The sequence below is a fragment of the Equus caballus genome, chromosome 6 (genome assembly GCF_041296265.1).
Source record: "Equus caballus isolate H_3958 breed thoroughbred chromosome 6, TB-T2T, whole genome shotgun sequence".
In the NCBI taxonomy this organism is placed as follows: Eukaryota; Metazoa; Chordata; class Mammalia; order Perissodactyla; family Equidae; genus Equus; species Equus caballus.
In genome coordinates, this window is record NC_091689.1 from 13744179 (window position 1) to 13765205 (window position 21027).

A 21027-nucleotide genomic window follows, 5' to 3' on the forward strand; every position below is an offset into this window, starting at 1 on the left:
GAAGAAATAATATTCAGCAGGTCACATAGCAATAGGTAGTTTACATATCTTTGTTAATAGAAAAAAAGAGAAGAAATAGCACAACATTACCAGAGATTAATGAGTTAGGATAGTATAGAAATAAAATGAATATAAAAATGTATGAGACAGTCCAACAGAATATGGGAACATAGGTCACTTTGATGAAGCAGTCTGTAGGAAATGATGAATTGAAAAATTAACCAGACCATAGTCCCCCCCAAAAATGCTAAAAGCAGTAAAACAAATGAAAATAAAATTCAAACAGCAACTCAGTTTCACCAAAGTAGAATAGCAAAGGGACACTTTTTTTTTTGGTAATCTTTTGTAAAGGATAGCTTAGGAAGTTGGGAAATAGGATGCGAGTAATAGAGCAATATAGAAATGAGTAAAAACAAATGATTAACATTAGAAAAGAATGAAGTTTAAACACAAAATAATCAAAAGTGCGTAAGGAATACAGATGCTGAAGGTAAAAGGTATTGTGTTTTTTAATGAGAAAATCAACATGACAAAAATACAAAGGTAAGTGTAATCTATGTCAAAAGTTCAGAAATAACAGAAGTAAAACCAATGAATCACTGAAATAGCAATTAGTGAAAGTTTATTGTGCACATACCAAAAAGACAGTTTGCAAATCGGGAACGCTCAAACCAAAACATGGAATGAGGCTCAGGGGTATATTGTTATAAAGCAATTCATATAATGAGAAAGTATTGACTGTTCATTTTTCACAGTGATTGGTTACAATATTAGAATTTTCAGTGATTATCTTAACCTTGGGAAACAGTTTAAGTTTTGCTTATGATTTCCAGAGGCGTAAACAAGAAAGGTCCCAGGTCAAGTCAGTCTTGCAAAATAAGCTAAATTAAGCTTTACTTGTATGATTAAACTGGTTTTGTCTGCTCAGAGAATTTTTAAGTCTGGTCTACGTTTGTTTGCTGCTGTTGTTTTTATCATTATTTTATTGAGGTAATAATGGTTTATAACATTGTGTAATTTCAGGTGTGCGTTATTATGTATCAGTTTCTGTGTAGACTGCATCGTGCTCACCACCAATAGTCTAAATTTTTATCCCTCACAATGTAAATGTGACCCTTTACACCTTTTGCCCTCCCCCAACCACTTCCCCTCTGTAACCACTAATCCATTCTCTTTATCCATGAGTTTGTTTATCTTCCACATGTGAGTGAAATCTTACGGTGTTTGTCTTTCTCTGTCTGGCTTATTTCACTTAACATAATACCCTCAAGGTCCATTCATGTTGTTGCAAATGGGACGATATTGTCTTTTTTATGGCTGAGTAGTATTCCACTGTACGTTCCATTGTTTTTGATTTTAACATCTAAAATGAAGAAAAACTGAATTGATAAATGTGAACCATGAACTGATGACCTGGATTTATCCCAAGATATATAAACATGTTTTAGAATTTTAGGAATGAAGTTCTTAATATGTGATTAAATAATAAAAATAGTATTAGCATGATGGATGGCTCAGGGGCAAGAGTAATTTTAGGTAGCTGTGCTTTCTAACACTTTGGGGTGAGTGCATGATTTACTTGAATGTTAGAAAGATAGAACAAGGTTTGCCAATGAAATCTGCCACATTCCCCCCCAGCACTCTCTCACATCCACTTTGGGGTAGAGGAGTTACATGAACTTTATTAAAAGACACAACTTGATAAGCATCACTTTTTCCCCTGTCCATTTAATTCCCAAATAGACTGCAACACAGTTTTGTTTGTTTTTTAATTTCCTGTGCCAAGCTTCAAAACCTTAAATTCTAGAACTTCTGTTCCACGTAAGAGAAAAGAGACATTTCTTTACTTTGTTACTCTTAGTCTTATTTTACTGAGGGTTATAGTTAGATGCAAGGGTCTTTCTGAAAGGTAGTTTATTTAACAGAAATATTCTAACTCAATTATCTTGGAATAAAAGGAACAAGAGAAAGCTATTATGCAAATGTCAGCAAATGAAGGAGACAAAGTTTTTGGAGTTTTCAAACCAATTTATAATTAATATCAAGCCTCTCCTTGCATGCCATTAATATTAGAACCTCTAAAAGGTGAGCACAATTGGCAAACATAAGAGATATAATAGAGCATAAAAAAGGTTAGACTCGGGCTGGGCTGGCGGCACAGCAGGTAAGCTCACACATTCCGCTTGGGCAGCCTGGGGTTCGCTGGCCCGGATCCCAGGTGCAGACCTACTCACTGCTTATCAAGCCATGCTGTGGCAGGCGTCCCACATATAAAGTAGAGGAAGATGGGCATGGGTGTTAGTTCAGGGCCAGTCTTCCTCAGCAAAAAAAGAGGAGGATTGGTGGCAGATGTTAGCTCAGGGCTAATCTTCCTCAAGAGAAAAAAAAAAAGTTAGACCATACTATGAGATTTAGGCCATATTCTCTATGATGATACAGCTACAACTGATCAGGTCGATTGTGAAAACTAGTCATAAAATATCCATCATGCTTTAAAAATATCTGCTTTATTGAATGGATAAAAATAAATACATTTTATCTGTGGATTGCCCCTCCTCTCTCAAAATCCTAGTGACATAATTTCTCGAAAGGATTTGTTGAAAACTTTACTCCATTTTATGATGCGACAATGAATGGAATAACCTCTGTGATTTTAGAAATTTTAGAGTTGTAGATGGAAAATTGAAGACAAAAGTGTATTCAATCTGGGAGAGCATCATGCTCTCCACAAAGCTCAATATCGTCCCTTTAAAACGTTTGTTGAAACTCATTGGTTATCAATCATCAATACCCCCGAAGGCAGATTGGGTTGCATGCTTAGGTTCATTGTACATATATATACATGCCTTTATGTATCTACCTATCTATGTATTTATATTATATACGTGTACATGTATGTATAGATATGCATTAATAAGATACTGTATTATATATATAATATATAATATTGTCATATTCTATGTAATTATATATAAATAATTTTTAAATAATGTGCATTTTCCAAATTTGTGAATCAATAATATGGGGTATATAATGTGTAATATCATATATTGTTTAATTACATATAATACACACACATAGTATTTATGTAAATATATATACACATGTAGTATAGACATGCAGTTGTATACACTCAATGCTTACAAAGTTCTTTGTGATGGTAAAGTTCTTCCTCAATACAGGCCAATTCTTTAGATAAAGTTATTATAATTCACACTAACTATGATAGGAAAAGAGAGACAGAAATATGCATGTTGGCTTTAGCTTGTGGTTTTGCTTCTAGCAAAAAAAGACATAGAATATAGGAGGCTGGGACAAATGGGTATTTCCTCTCTGTATGATTGAACAAGCCACAGAACGGGGTTTGAAGCTTTCCTGGCATTTTCTGGATATCCATTCCCTTTCTGTCAATTTGTAGTTGATCACAATTGACAGAACCAGCCGGCCTCCTGTGGGTGGAAGTTTTGTGTTGTTTCCTTACACCAGTGATTTTGTATTTCCTTCAAGGTCAGGGAAACAACCTGCGTGAATCGCTCCCCTTCTCCAGTAGAGAAGAAGTCCACCACTACAAGGGGTTTGCACCAGTCACATGAGAGGGGCTGCTCCCACAGGCTGGTTTACTGAGCAGAGTTAAAGGCAAAAAGAACAAAGAAGGGTCAAAGAGCAGTTTACTGCAGCCTCAGCAATTGTAAGAAGTATCGCATTTAGAAAAATATCATTCTTTAATTCTTCTCCTCAAAGATTGCTTGTTTGAGGTATAACAGAAAGACTGAACCCAGAGAGGATACATTGCATCTGTCAGTTGACCCAATTTAGCTTTCTAGATACATCTATTTATATAGTCATTAGCATCAGGCAAGGATTAGGATGAAACCCACTGTCAGGAATTAAAAAAATAGTCACTATGTGGTTTTGGCTCTTGCTGTGTTTCTTAAAACTGAAGAAGAATATTCCAGATGAATGTTCATTAATAGGTATATACAGTTGTTTGGAACCTGGCACTAATATTTAGTGACTTTGCTGATGGTGGTGTTGGGCATATTTGATGGTTCTCATAAAGTTGGAAGGTGTGTCAGGAAATGGCAATATCAGGTCGAGGATAAAGAGTTTCCTTATATGGCTGGCCTCCTGCTTTTCCCATCGGCCTTGGTGAAGTCAGTGTAAGTAATGAATGCTGTAGAAGCTTACTCACATGATCTCTCCTGTTCTACCCGTTAGCATCCCTACACAGAGTCCTGTTGAAATCCGGTAAATCAGGAATCCCAGATTGGGAAAAGCTGAGACTCACTCTGCTGGCATCTTAAGTAAAGTGCAGAGTAATTTAGACACCCTGTCTTTACTACTTCTGCGTAGTTTAATAATGGGGATAGTAATAGTATAGTGTAAGGTTTCAGCGCCCTGGTTCTGAAGTCACTCTGATGGAGTTGAATCATTTTTCAGCAACTTGCTAGCTCTGTGACCCTGGGCAAGTGTCTTCAGTGTCTGTGTCTAGTCATCTGATGAGAATAATAGAAGGTTGTCAGATTTAGCAAATAAAAATACAGAATACTTTGCCAAATCTGAATTCAGATAAACAGTGAATTTTTTAGTATGAGTATGTCCCAGATAATTGCACAGCATGTTAAATTCAAATGTACCAGAGCATCCTGGATTTCATCTGGAGACCCTAAGATAATTGGTGTGTCTCCCTCAGAAGATTATTATTTGGTTAATTGTGATGATGTGTGAAATGCATTTAACATGACGCCTACCCCTTAGTACCTGTAAGTTGTTCTAATTGCAATTACCGTTTAATATTGGGCGTTGTGTTGGACATTTTTACATGATATCTTTGAACTTCACAACTCTGCTGGGTTAGGGTTAAAGCCCCAGTTTACGAGGTAAACATAGATCAGAAAGTTTAAAATTTGCACAGCTAGTCTGTTTGGATTCAGGATCTGAAACTGTTCAAGTATGCCACAATACCTTGCTTTAGATTTTAGCTTAAAAGAGTCTGATTTTCACGCTGGAGTGTAGAGTGTTACAGTTTAATGGGATATAGTTTATTATAAATTGTTTGGTATCTTCAGGCTTTAAAGCCTCCTTGGCCTTTCCCCTTTCCCTGAATGACTATATATGGGAGCAGGATTGAAGAGAGAGTTCTGCTCGGGAAATGCAACCGCTCCTTCTGAAAATACCTATTGTGGTCTCTGTCCATCCTACGCATTCAAATGATGGGGAGAAGATGGAGACCAATGACCTATAGTGTAATTGTATAGCATTCACTATTCTCCTGGCTAAGAGAGAAATATTCACTGGAGGTTTTGTGAACCAGAATAGATGGTCTTATAACTTCTGATTTGGATGCATATTTGAGAATTGTTATAAGCTATACAGAAGCCTTTGGAGCTTGGACAAAAGAGGTAAAAGGGATTCCTGGTAAGAGCCTTCTACTCATGTTCCCGGCAGGGTGGTGGTGGGGTGGTGGGGTGGGGAGGCGTTGGTGAAGGAGCTGCTAGAAACAGGGCTTGGTACTGACCGGACACTGCAGCTATTTGGTTGCTATAATGAAAGGAATTTCAAATCTTAATTCATTTACTGTGAGATAACTAAGTGCTCATTTCTGAAAAAAATACTCCTGCAGTCAGCAAAAGATGCCATTACCTACAACCTTTCCCGTAAAGGGCTTGAGTCATTGCGGAGACAAATTCCCTTTCATTCCTGAGATGATTAATATGGGGACTAGTGTCAGGGTGACTGAGGGAAGGCTTCACTCCTACCGTCTGAAGGCTACTTCTCCTAAAGTTAGGGATGGGGCCACGTGTCAGATTTGGAAAAAGGAAAGGTCATTGTTTGGAGGATTACAAAGCTTGTCACGGTGACCGCCATGTTCCTCAAGGAGGCGGAGGCTATGTGCCGCATCACATCCGTGCGTGCATTATGCTGACTTACGCACAGAGGAGGAATTTTCACACGTTGTTTGTATGATGGCGCTCGGGGCTGGCTGAAGTCCCAACTCTCTCCTGTGTCATTCACTCCTTGATTGACTTTTTTGCAACTTCTCTTTCTAGCCAGATTGTAAGCCTTTTTGTTCTCTAAATGCTGTGATTCATACATCTTCTGAATGCTCACAGCTCCTGCTGTAGTGTGAGGCACAAAGTAATTTCCCACTAAATTCAGATTCATTAATAGGATGAGGAATCTCTGAGTCAATCCCCTATGGATCTTTCTTTGCCTGGAGCCTCACAGAAAGTTATTTCTGATGCGAATGGTAGTCTAGGTATTTTCTATGGATGGAGTATGGCTGATGGAAGGCTGATAGAAGATAAAATATGACAGTAGACATTGGGGTGTGCTTGAGTTCTCTTTGTAATGTAACGTTAGTTAATATTGCCACCCCTTCTCTCTCCTGCCCCCACTCACCCCTAATATTTGTGAGGCCAGGAGCAAGAGTGCAAATAGAGGTGAATATATACTCTTTGCTTACATATTTAAAATTAATAAATCAAACTAAACTACTGTTAAATATATTATGTGCTACCCTCGTAACTTGACAGATATACATTTATGGCAAGAAATATTTTTAATGTAAAGGTATGGTTTTTAATGACTAAAAGTTAGCAAAACATTACAGTGATTCATTTCAATTATTAGTATATGAGTCTAGGTGTTGTGTTGATGGGCTAGTGTGTCAACGGGGCTTCTCTAGAAGCAGAAGCTGAGACAGGTCTAGGAATGTCAGAGGCTGACTGTGGAGCAATGCCTATGAAAGATAACGGAGCAGGGAGCAGAATCGCATAGGTAAAGCCTTCAGAAAGCAATGCACATCTACTATCTATGAAAGGAAAGTGGGGAGGAAGCAGAATTGGGTAGAATTACTCAGACTGGCAAGTTGACCTGACACTCTCAACCCACCCAACAGAAAACCCTAGAGCAAAGATTCCCCAGTGGGAGAGTCCTCCCCTGGACTGAAATGGCCAGGCCCAAAGATGTTCACTCTGCTTAGTCATCAGCTGGTGGCTGTCCAGGAAGAACTTGAAAACTGAGATTGCTCTTGACGGTTCTGAAGCTGGAGGCTGTCAGCTATCTCCATTCCCTATAGCTGAATGTTGTTATTTCTTCAAGGAATAGCCCACTGTCCCTCCATGGTCGTCACAGCTGAGAGCTTGCTGTACACAGATCCAGTTTTCCATGTAGGTATGAGAAGCAGCTCCTCTGGTATTCCAGTGGGCCTCTCTTCTTTAGAAGAACCTTAGAAGAGGGAGATTAGTGGGATGAACTGGAGCCCTTCTCCAAACGGTAACTGGTCTTGGGTCTCCAACTGGTACTTATCAGCTCTCTTTTCACTGTGCATTCTAAATTCCCCTTGCCCTCAGCTATCATCACTGCAGGTCTTGATAGTTTATCTGAGAAATCTGGGACCCTGGGAACCATATCTTTCTCAGGCCAAGGTTGCTGCCCTTGTCCACCCACAGTCACAGGAGGGTGAGAAAGTACCTAGAAGCAGCCAAGTGGGTCACCTAGGTTCCACACATATTCCTCCCTGTGCTGCTGTGTAACAGCAACCTTGCTTCCTCCTGTTGATCAGAGAAATTACTCTCCCAAGATGACGACTCCTCTTCTTGGTGACAGCCTGCTCCAGGTGGCTGCTGTGGCTTGTTCAATGGGACCCTTGTTATGTCCCTTGATCAGAGTTCCTCCAGCCCTTTGGAAACCAGGACCTTTCTATAGAGTCCAGAGTTATGGAAATAGGAAGAAAAATGCCCCCTTGTGGGTAACCAGGAATGAAAGTAAATGGGGTCACTCCTGCTTCCTCTCCATGTTTCCCAACACACCTGCTTTTCCTGTTGGGAGCATAGCATCGATATGAACAAAATCAACAACCTAAAAAAACTTGAGCAGATACTTTATCAGTGAAGATACATGAATGGCAAATAAACATATGAAAAGATGTTCAACATCATTAGAAAATGTTAGAAAAATGCAAATTAAAACCACAATGGTAATCCATTAAACATATTTAGAGTGCCTTAAAAAAAAGACACAGCAAACTGGTAATACCACATAGAGTTGAACACTCATCTTTGAAATTTTTTCTTCGTTGACTTCCACAAAACATGCTTCTGGTTTACTTCCTATCTTGATGACAGCTCCTTTACAGTCTCTGTGGCTGGTTTCTCCTTTTCTCTCAGAACTCGTAATTTTGCAACGTCCCATGGCTCAATCCTTGGATCTTTTCTTTAATTTATCTACACACCCTCCTTTCATTATCTTATCCAGTCTCATATGCATCCTGACCACTTCCAAATTTATTTTTGCAAACTGGACCTCACCACCAAACTCTAATATACATTATCCTCTCCAATCCAACTTTCCCAGTTGGATGTCTAATGAACATCTTCAATTTCATAATCACAAAGTGAACTTCAGAGCTCCCCTTAAAACTTGCTCTTACCGTTTAACGACAACTTCGTCTTTCTAGTTGCTCAGGCCAAAAACTTTGCTTTTATCTTTGCCTCTTCTGTTTATGTCATACCGCAGTCCCAATCTGCCAGGATATTCTTTTGGCTCAAACTTCAAAAATATATTTAGAAAGCAAATGCTTCTCACCTTGTCCAAGACCCTGCCTCTCACTGACTATTGCAAAAGCTTCATAACTCCATCCTGCTTTTGTTCTTGCCCTGCAGAGTCTAATACAAGCTGTGATAGACTGAAAAAATGGTCAAATATTCCTTCCCTCCCATCCACATATAAAGTCTATTTTTAGGGGCTGGCCCGGTGGTATAGCGGTTAAGTTCGTGTGCTCAGCTTCAGCGGCCTGGGGTTTGCAGGTTCAGATCCTGAGTGTGGACCTACACACTGTTCATCAAGCCATGCTGTGGCAGCATCCCACATACAAAACAGAAGAAGATTAGCACAGATCTTAGCTCAGGGACAATCTTTCTCAAGAAAAAGAGGAAAATTGTCAACGGATGTTAGCTCAGGGCCATTCTTGCTCACCAAAAAAAAAAAAAAGTTCTATTTTTGTATCCCTTGAAACAAGATTAGCTATGAGACTTGCTTTGGCCGATGGGACATAAGCTAAGGTGATCCAAGCAGAAGTGTGAAAACTATGTGTGCATTTATTAGGACTTGCTCTTTTTCTGCTCTTGAAAACCTTTGGAAGCCCAATCAGGTGAAGAATCCCAGGCCAGCCTGTGATGATGGGACATGCAAGTTCCAGTTGCTCGTCTTCCAGCCTGACAACAATCTAACCTCCAGACACTGAGTCACATACCTGACCAGCAGTTAACCACAGACACACACGTGAACCCAACTGAGACCAGTAGAAACGTAGACCAGCTCAGCCCAGTCCTGCCCAAATTGCCAACCTTCCAAATCATGATATGAATTAGTGTTCATTGATTTAAGCCACTAAGTTGGGGTGGTTTGTTATGCATTAAATGCTACCTGAACATTAACAGAGCAGACAAGGTAAATTTTTAAAAGTTCTATTTGAAGTTAGATCATGTCACTCCTCTGCTCAAAACTCTGTAAAACCAGTGTTCTTGCAGTAGCCTACAAGGCTGCACATGTTATGGGGCTCTTTTCCCTCTTTTCCCTCATCTTCCTTCACTCTTTGTCTTGCTCAGGTCTCTCAGCCACACTGGGGTCCTGTTGTTTCTCAAACTCAGTAGACACCCTCCACCTTCAGGCATTAATGCTGGCTCTTCTCTTCTCTCTGCATAGAGCCTTCTGCTATCAGCTAACCCCTTGGCTGAATCCCTCACTTTCATCAAGTCTTTGCTCATCTTCTAACCATTTCGTTAAAAATTACTCCCTCACTCAGAGCTTCAATATACTTACTCTGATTTATTTTTTCATCCATGGAAGTGACGTCCTCTGTGCTTTCCTTATTCATGATGTTTGTTGTCTAACTCTTTCACACTAGAATGTAAGACACTTATGTCTAAGGATTTTTGTCTCTTATGCTTACTGCTGATTTCCCAGCACATACAACAATTTCTGGCACACATTAGGTCCAAAATGAATATTTATTGAATGAATTATGGAGAACATGAAGATTCAGATAAACATAGTACACTTTTTCAAGGAGCTTTGATTTGAAGAGGAGAGAAATCTTGCTATCATTTTGAGTTTAGAGAATTGAAATGTTTTATTCCTTACTAGTTTGTGCGTGCATGCATGCATGTGTGTGTGTATTAACATGCAGAGATATAGGACAAAGCCTGTCAGTACTGGAAGGGACAAGAAGTGCTCTCCTGTCTTCTAGTTATTGAAGAAATGCTCTCCTTTCTTTTAGATTCTGAGTGAAAAGAGAATTAAGTATACATCAGTGCTTTTAAACTGTGAAAAACGAATGAGCATTTCAAAAGGTCAGACTTGCTGATTATCTTTTAAATATTCTCTTCTCTTTAAAATATGCCATATTTATATGGTGTTATCCTTTGCATTGTGTGACCTCTGTGCTGGTCAAAGACAGGTATGGTATTCTATAATTCAATGTTCCATTAAGTGAGAATGAAAGGGTCTCTTAACAAAACGAAGTTTGAAAGTGAAATTGTGCTTTGCCACTAGTCTTAACTCTTCGTAAACACACCTTTAATCTTTTTGATACCTTGAGTGTATTATCTTTCACGGATGTTGCAAAGGTCAGAGAAGACAATTTCCTTTTTAAATAGACCCCTTGCGAGCATCTCATATTTGATTTGCTTGAAGATGAGCCTTTTTATACTTTCCTCTACCTTTCCCTTCATGGCTAATGAAAAAAACAAGGTATATTCTTTACTCTGATGCTTGAAGTGCTTAAATTTTTTTCTTTGTAATGACATTCATATTCTAAATCACATTAAAATGGTTACCTAGACTCATTAGCATATTGGTCTCTGGGCATACTGTCATGTTACAAAAATTCTTGGCTGACACTAGGTAGCAAAATATGGACAAAATTTAGTTTAAACTAACTGTAAGGTGCATGAGAGCAACATTTCACAAATTCATTCATTCATTCCATCATTCATTCCTCCAATAGCTAATTATATTTACTATTTACCAGGCTCCCTACTGGGCATATGGGCAATAGAAAATAATGTCATACACAGACCTTCTCTTGAATACGTTGGTTTAGTGATGGGAGCAGACATATAACATGGCAAGTGCTGTAAAAGAGGTCCCAATGTAAATGCTCTTCTATATTTTCTTATACCAAACAAACAATTTGAGCAAAATTTTCATTTTTCTCAGTCAATTGTTTTAATATTGTGTAGATTTACCTAAGTGTGTCTGGCATCAGAAAGCTGTTTTTTTCTGCTGTTGGACTTTAAGGTAGCATGGGGTGTCTTCGATTGAAAGGTCCAGGAACATAAAATCACTCGTGGTCCAATTTTTGCTTTCTGTCTCTGCAGGAAGAAACAGCATGAGCTGCAGTAGGAAGAGAATCTGACTCCATGGCTTGCATGTGTAGGCAAAACATAAACTCACATACAAAAGCCCACCATGGACTTTCTTCCATGTGTTTATAATACTCTGATCTCCTGCCAGAGTGTCTGAGATTTGGGATCATTATGTTGTCCCGACTTAAAAAAAAATATCTTTGAAAACTCCTTTTTTCATTTCATTTGATTTTGCTTTGATGTGCGGTGCTGTGGGCTTTTATTCAGTATCTTAGCATCAGGTGTCATAGATACAACATTGAAGCCTACGGGTTTGATTTTCAGTTTCTTTAAGCTTGAAAACCCAGCTGAGTATTGACCATTGATGAGACAGGGCTCAGGTGGCATTATTGTCAGTCTTCCAAACTGAGCAGAAGGACTCCCAAGGAGACAGATACGTATTAGAAACATATTTACAGCTGCACAAGGGTTGTAGAAGAAAATACATTGAATTCCTTAAGGATGGCATTTATCTTGACAGACAAAGGATTAGGGAACCATATCATATCACTTTCATTTAGGAAGAGGAGGGGATGTTAGAAAGCGTAATGATAACTTCATGAGAAGGCTTTTAATTATTTTCATCCTATATAAATCATTAAAATCCGGGTTTATATATCAATTTGTATGAAGGTCAAATTGCAGACTTTATATCAGAAATTATGGACTGCAACGTAGACTTGAAAAAAACAAAATGCAACATTTTCATAGGTAAGTATAAGACATAAATGAAATATACAGGTGAATACAAAAGCTTTAGTTAAAATTATTCTTTGGATGGGATAATGAGACTGTGTATATGCTTGATTGAGTAAAAAGAGGAGTTGGTTTTACCTTGTAATTTAAGAATATAAAGATTACATATACCTATGTGAATGTATAAAAGTTACATACAGAGAGAAATCAGAGAAATTTGGTAATACTACCAAGATAAAAAATACAAATATGAAATGAATATGCTGACAGCATAATCCAGAAAGAGAAATTGTGACTTCATGAAGATTTTATTAAAAGTTAAGGGCTTAACAGATGGCTTCATAGGAAATGTTAATTTTCCTGATATGAGTTGGAGAGTGATTAATTATTGGGTTGTGTTTCAAAGAGCAGAACATAGAAGAATTCATTACACTGTTTTGGCCACAAGCTATCCATAGGCCTCCCTTGGATTAGGAGCCTCTCTGGAAGTCCTCATCTGACTTATACCAACATCAGGGGAACCAATTCATCTGGTTGATGCACTGAAACAAGTGGAACTTTGTAAGAGAAACTGGATTCCTCTTGGAGGGGCATTTCCTTATCGAACTCTCAATGAATAAAATGGTGCAAGGTCCAATGGATTGTCTGAAGGAAATCATCAGTAGTTAATATTTTCATGGTATTTTTATGGTTTACAAAGCATTTTCACTTTTATATACCTGGTTTGTCTGCCTTCTCTTTCTTTAAGTTTATATCTACAGATGATATCCAAAATATTTAAATAATTGGTTGAGGATAATTATTGATCGATTAGAATAGATATAAGCCCAATTGTCCATATAGCTATACAGAATCAACCCTGAGTTTCTTCTATAATTATCTTTTTAAGTGGCTCTGCTATTATCTTGCCAGATTGCTATTCATTTAAAAGTTGTCTTTTCAAGTATAAACTTGTGTTGATCAGGACCATTTTGTTGCAAGTGACAGAAACTCAACTCAGACTGACTTAAGCAAAAACAAAGCAAAACACACAAAAAACAACAAAAAATACCATAGACTGCATCTCACATAACCAGGAAGTCTAAGCATGAGTGACCGAGTGGCTCAATGAAAATAACCTTACCGGGGCCGGCCCCGTGGCCGAGTGGTTAAGATCACGCGCTCTGCTTCAGTGGCCCAGGGTTTTGCTGGTTTGGATCCTGGGCACAGACATGGCACCGCTCATCAGGTCATGTTGAGGCTGCATCCTATATAGCACAACCAGAGGCACTCACAGCTAGAGTATACAACTGTGTGCCGGGGGGCTTTGGGGAGAAGAAGACAACAACAACAACAACAACAACAACAACAACATTGGCAACAGATCTTAGCGCAGGTGCCAATCTTTAAAACAAAACAAAACAAAACAAAATTACCAAAGATCTTTTTCTTTCCATCTTCATATTTGCTTTTCTCAGCTGAACCTCATTCTCTCTCAGCTGTCCTGGAAATAGCGTCGCAGCAAGTCCTAAGACTGTATCTTTACAATGTGAGATCTAAAAGAGAAACTCTTTATCTCTCAGGGTCAATAAATAAAATGGCAGTTTTCTGATTGGTCCTGGCTGTTGCTATACACTCACATCTTGAACCAAGTACTGTTGAACCAATTACCGTTATATAGTGTCATGACCCACAAGGCTTGGGTAACATGCTCACCTCTTTGTCTAGGGGGTAAGTGGGCACTCTAGTTCATGGTGTTACTAGAATCACATGGGATGGGGAGAGGAACAGTTTCCCAAAGAAAACCAAAGAGAAATGGGAGCAGCTGCTGGGTAGAATAAGCTATCATTGCCGTAATTTAATGTGAGGGTGAATCACAAAGTCATTCTTATCTTAGGATAGTATGATGATTAGGGTTATGAATTTTTTCCTGTGCTGAATTTCTTCTGTGTCCTTTTTTTTGTGAAAAAGTAGTAATTTTTAGCATGGGCACAGCTACTGGTTTGCCAAGTTACTTTAATTTACTTGTGCAATCATTTACCAACAAGAAAAACCCTATCTTTCAATAGCATAGTATTCAATACAGTCTTGTATCCCTTAACATTGGAGTGTAAGACAAACAAATATGTTTTTTCAAGCTCTTTTGTTCTCTTTTGATTATGCATGAATTCTCATTATTCCATCGATAGTAAGCTTTCCATGAAAAAATCTGCCTCTTCCTGATAGACACCTAGCTTTGTTCAACATTTCCAAGTGTTTTCCTGTGACCCCTCTTTAAGAAGAACCTCTTGTTTTAAAGGCAATCCAAACATGCTGTTCCTGGATCTTGCTGAACTTACACTACTCCAAAATGTGCTCTCACTTTATCCAAAAGTGGGGGCAATGCACAGCTTGGAGGATCTGAATATGTTCAAATATTTTCTGTGCTCAAGTGGAACTCCCCCCCCGAGAATGTCTATAACAATCAGAGAGCTGGACATACTGTGATTCGATGGTGTGTTCTCTTCCGTAGTCCATCTATCAGCCAATGCAACAGCTCCCTCCTCTCCCAGTGGGTGTATTGGTAAATGTGCGTTAGGATAGGAGTGCGTATAAATTGTACAACTTAGTTTGCGTGCATTGGCTCAGTCATCTGGCATTTTGTCAGTTTGGCCCTTTCCTCTACTTGGAATTTTCTTATCTTCTTAACTTTTCTTATCTTCTCCACCTGGCAGACTTCTCAAGTTTTACTTTCTCTGGAACCCTCCCTCAGCAACCCTAAGAGAATTTTATCTCCTGTATATTCCACAAAACTTTGTAAGTGACCTTCTTTATATTACTTATTACAACATATTAATGTTGATGGTATTTACTTGCCATCCATTGGGGTCTAGCTCCCTGAGACCACGACGCATCTATTTTTTACCTTTCAACCCTGATACAAGCCCAGTGCTGGGGCCTGGACATCGCTTATCACCAAAAACCATCTCTTTCACCTCTTAAGATACCCTAAAAATAACTCACCAATATTTCACTTGGAACACTTATCAAAATCTGAAAACTCCGTGAGAATATAAACTATGTCCACTTTGTTTAGCATCAACTCCTCAGCACCCATAAAACTGCCTAATAAGAGGTTTTCCCTCAACAAATGTTAGTAAAATAAATAAAAATGAATGAATAAATAGAAATGAATTTGTTAAATGGATAGAACTACATCCATGCCCAGATTCCACCCCTTGAGACGGTGATTTGTCTTCTTTTTTTTTTTTTTTGGTGAGGAAGATTGGCCCTGAGCTAACATCTGTGCCAATCTTCTTCCATTTTATGTGAGATGCTGCCACAGTGTGGTTTGATGAGTGGTGCTAGGTCTGCATGTGAACACTGGGCTGCCGAAGCAGAGAGTGCAAACCCAAACACCACACCATGAGGCAGGCCCCTAATTAGTCTTTCTTAAAAACCCCTTAGGTAATTCCAAAGTATAGGCAGGGTTGAGAAGCACTCTCCTAAATTCATAGCGTCTATCCCAGCTCTAGAGGTGTGGCTGGCTCTCCCTACAAGCAGGTGACTATTTTTTCTCTCTCATGCAAAACTGTCTCCTCCTTTGCAACTTAAGGTGCCAATCCAGATATACCACATTCTATTTCCCTCTTGTTACTACCAGCTATAAAATTATGAGGCACTCTCTCTCATTGACTAGGGACCTGGTTATCATACATATTCTTCACTCAAAGTCTGGCATCTTCCCAGGTGGTTTCTGTAGTCGTTGGGATCGTCATACAAAACCTGTCCTCTAACATGTCTCAACTGCCAGACTCCAGTGAACTTTAACCCACTCTTTCATAGTACCTAAATCCTATGAGTGAGACTAGGTCGTTGTGTCATCATCAGGAACTGACTAAGGAAAATTATTTTTTCATGATGAATCTGGTTAAAGACAAAGGAGTGAGCTCACGAACTCACAAGGGAAAGACTAAGTCAAATGTATAAGAAAGGTTATGGTCAAGAGAACACCTGGATCTCACACCTGTTGCTTTTCACTCTCACTTTGGTCAAGCTGGTGTAGATAATAGATCAGGCAGCTGCCTCCCATGCTATTTTGTTTGATATCACTCCAGACGTGAGAGAGTGCAGAGATACCCCAGGAGCCTCATCAGGTAAACGTGCCATCTCAGTCTTCCTGTGCCCCGTGTTAGTTAGCTCAGATTCAGGGCACAATAGAGAGCTTGCCTTTGGATTTTTCTCCCTACTCAAAGGGGCGAAGTGGGATGCAGACAGACAAGGGAAACCAAGTCATATGCTACTGGTGGTATCAACTTCTCTGCCTCCTCTATGTTTTGGGGAATATCTCCACTCTCCTACCTTCATCCTTCCCCCTCAAACTCCAAAACACCAAAAAATGATCTTTTTTTCCCAGACTTTAGACTTTAGCAAAACCCAGCAGGAGTAATTCACTTTAAGAGAGTGAGGCATTGAGTCTAGAAAACGTCCCTGAACAAGGGATCCCAAAGTGTTTGCCTTCTCAAACTTCTCAAACAGAACTCTCATTCCCTCTGGTTCTGCCCATGATTGCAACTGCTTTGACTGGATCCAGTGCAAATTCCTGTCTTTAATTGTCCTCTGCCATTCTGCTCAGCTGTTTTTACTTGCTGAGTTACCTCTCCCACACAGTGGACATTTTGAAGTGCTCCACTCCCTTCAACCCCTATCTTAGTTATGAATTGTGGTCCATGGCAAGTGAGAGAGTCCTCACCCCAGTGGTTGAAATGAATGCCTCCCTCTACAAGGTTGCCAGGGACCCAGTCTCTTTCTATCTTTCTGTTCTACTATCTAAGCACTTCCACCTTCAAGATCACAAGGTGTTTTCTGGAGCTCCAGCTATTATGTCCGTGATCTGGTCAGGGAGGAAGAGAAAGGCAAGGGGCATAAGGCTTTTTCCAATGATCACTGTTCGCATCACACTGTCAATCATTCTCAAGGAGGCTGGGAAATACGGCATTTTAGCTAGGTACATTGCCACCTGGGTAAAATCAAGTTTCTGTTACTAAGTATGCTGGAGAGAGTAGCCATCAGGTAAATTTTGCCTTCTGATCTTCCTTTCTCCCCTTCTCTAGCTGCTGACAAAACACAAGGCCATTAGATATTGAATCCCTCAACCTCCTGCCCCAGGACAGCTACATTTTTCTGTATCTGCATTCACCTCTAGACCCAGAGAAAGATTTCCTTTATAAAAGCAAATCTCCACTTGTGCTTTGTATTCAAATGCCTGCCTCAGACTTAGGGACATCATTCCATCAGTCCATGCTCTCCTCTCCTGAGCCTTCATTGTCTCCTCCTTTTATGGCTGTTGTTTCATCATCACGTGAAGGTACTAAAGTCTCTTTCAACTTGAACACACACTACACTCATCTCTAGTTCTACTCTAGGCATTAGCCTATCACTTCCTTCCCATCCATAACCAAGAGTCTGTTAATGTAGGTTTATACTTGCTGTCTCAAGTTTCTTAGTTCTATTAAATCATCAAACCACTGCAGCCTTTTTTTTCCTTTCCTTCTCTTTTTTCACTAAATCTATTCTTTCCAGAGCCACTACTGGGCTCTTTGTGATAGACCAATAAACACACTTCCATATTGGTCTTAGTTGACATCTCTGTAATATATCACATTGGTGGCATCCCTTCCTTCCTCTAATTCTCTTCTCTAAGTCTTTTCTCTACAGCACCACTATTTCTGGTTTGTTTTGTCTCCCCTGCCAAGCTTTCTGACTTTTGTTCTTGTCTCCTTCATGAATTCTTCCTCCCCTGACTTACTTTTGAATATTGATGCTGCTCAGTCTTCTTATCCCTTTATAGCACCTACTCTTTTTGGATGATATCATTCACTCACATTGTTTCTACTACCTATATGATAATTAATCTCACACGTGTATTGCCAGCCTCCTGCTTGAACTCTATATCCTGTTATTTATTTCCATTAGGATATCCTGCAAGCTCCCACACACAGCATATGCAAAATTGAACATATTCCTGCTTCACTGCCAAGCTTGCCTTTCCTTCATTAGTCCCCCATCTTGGTGACCAGCATCACTACCAAGGATGGTATTTTTTTCCATAAATTTCTTTAGATTTCTTCCTTTACTTCACACACCACATCAATCAATGTCTAAATCCTATAATTTCCACTTCAATAATATCTTTTGAAATTGGGATTTCTCATCATCCCCACAGCCATTTGTTGGTCAGTAATCTCATTGTTTCTTATCTGACCTCCTTCAACATCCTGCTTTCTGATCTCCCATCTTCCAGACCTGCCTCCATCCAATCCATTCTTTACACTTACCCTTGAGTACTTTTTTTAAGACTCAAAGGTGATTATGTTACTTATCCACATTAAATTTTTCAATGGCTCTTCATTGTCTACAGAATAAAGTGAAAACTCCTTCCTTGTGGTGGTTAAAGTTTTTCAAACTATGGTCCTTTAGCCTCATTTCTGTATGACAGCTACCTTAAGCTACTTGAAGTTCCCTGCCATGTTGGGCCCTGTTTTACTTCTTGTATTTGTACATGCTTTGCCTTGAACTTGAAATTCCCTTTCCCACTCATTATCTGCCCAACAGCTATGTCTTCTTCAAGACTCAACTCAGGTACTTCCCAACCCCTACCCCTGCCCACGTTAGGCACCAACCTGGACATACCTTTATCATACCACTGACAACACTATTTTAATTTGTTTGTTAGTCATTCTCATTACAGCATGAACTTCATGAAGACAGGAACATTGAATTGATAGTCTTTACCTCCCTGAAGTTTGGCACAATATCTGGCACATTGTAAGTACTCTATAGATATATGATGAAAGAAACAAAGATGAAAGGAATGAACAAATGCGTAGAAGGGGTCAAAACTCTTCATCCTACTGGTTATCTCCTTTTGGATGTCCCAAAGGATTTTTAAAATATGTTTTTTAATTAGATATTTTTGCATATACTTTTAAATTGAGAATGTAATATAGAGAGTTCCCATTTATTTGCTTCCAGTTTCCCTGATTATAACATCATACGTAAGTATATTTGCTACAACTCGCTCAATATTGGTCCATTTTTATTAACTGAAGTCCATAGTTTACTTAGATTTCCTTAGTTTTTATCCAGTGTTGTTTTTCTCTTCCACGATCCTGTCTAAGATACCGTATTATTTTTAGTTTCATTTCACTTTAGGCTTCTCTTGGCTGAGGCAGTTTCTCAGACATTCCTTGTTTTTGATGACTTTGATAGTTGTGAGGGGAACTGACCGGGTATTTTGTAGGATACCCCACTACTGGAATTTGTTTGATTTTTTTTCATTAAGATGGAGATTATGGGTTATTGGAAAGAAGTCCGCAGCAGTGAAGTGTCATTTTCATCACATCACGTCAAGAGTACGCACTATCAACATGGTTTATGATTGATTGATGTTGGCCTTGATCACCTGGCTGAGGTGGTCTTTGTCAGATTTTTTCCTGTAAAGTTACTCTTTTTCCCTTTCTCTATATTATACAGTTTGGAAGGGAGTCACTGTGCATAGCCCACACCTAAGGAGTGGGGAGTTACTCTCCTCCTCTTTGAGGGCAGAGCATCTACATAAATTATTGGAATTCTTTTGCACTGGAGATTTGTTTCTTACCCTCTATTTATTAATTTATTCAATCATTTATTTATATCATTTTGGACTCAGGGATACTTATTTTATACTTTAGGTTGTAATCCAGTACTATTTTGTTTATTTTCTTGTGCAAATTGTTCCAGCTTTGGTTGCTGGGGGCTCCTTTAGTTGGTGCCTATGTCCTTTTGACGTGTTTCTATCAATTTTTGTTTGGTTTTTATTTTGGTTTTGGTTTAGCACATCCTGACTTTCAAGCTGATCTTTTATATTGCCTGCCTCTGTCCTAGAGCCAGTCATTACCTCAACGGATACTGGTTCCTTTTATTGGAAAATGGTATTAGAAACCAAGATCTGAATGCTAGAGGTGCTCATTGTTACTGGGGTATCATTTATTTTTGGCTTCCTCTGCTGAGAGAACAAAAATATGTATGTGTATACTACCTTGTGTAGATACACATTTCTATTAATATTTAGAACTATATGGAACCATCTGTATATATACTTAGCTAAACATAAGTTCATACTGATTTCTCCAACTATAGTCTATTAACATATGAATCATTGTTGATTCACCCTCTTGTTTATCTGTAAATTTCAACAGTGAAAAACCTGGCTCCTACCATCTACTATCTATTTACTTAATTGTTCTATTCCTGTGTACATATGTAGCGCTATGAGAATTGTTAACTTGTATTCCCATGGAAAACAACTTTATCAATTAGAATACAGAGCCTATGTGCAGCTCCTTTTCCTTCGGTCTTACAGACTCCACTTATCTCCAAATATGCTTATGTCAGTAACTTTTCCCATGATCCTCTTCAGTAGAGTTTTTTCATGCAATTATAATACAGTTATATTCTCTTGTCACAGTCTCCATTCCTTACTGGGATGCCCCAACCTCCTAAATGTATATATTTTTAATTTGCATCTTTGTGTAGTAGAGTTCTATGAATTTTGATGAGTGCGTAAGATCTTATATCCACAATTACAGTATAATACAAAATAATTTTACTGTCTTAAACATTCCCTATGCTTTACCTATTCATTCCTCTCCCCTACTCCTGAACCCCTTACAATGTTTGATCATTTTACTATCTCTATCGTTTTGCATTTTCCAGAATGCCGTATAGTTGGAATTATACAATATATAGACTTTTCATACTGTCTTCTTTCACTTAGCAATATGCATTAAGTCTCTTTTATGTCTTTTTGTGGATTGATAGCTTATTTCTTTTTTATTGATGAATAATATTCACTGGTATGGATGTATCACAGTTTGTTTATCCATTTAGCTACTGAAGGGAATCTTGATTGTTTCCAGTT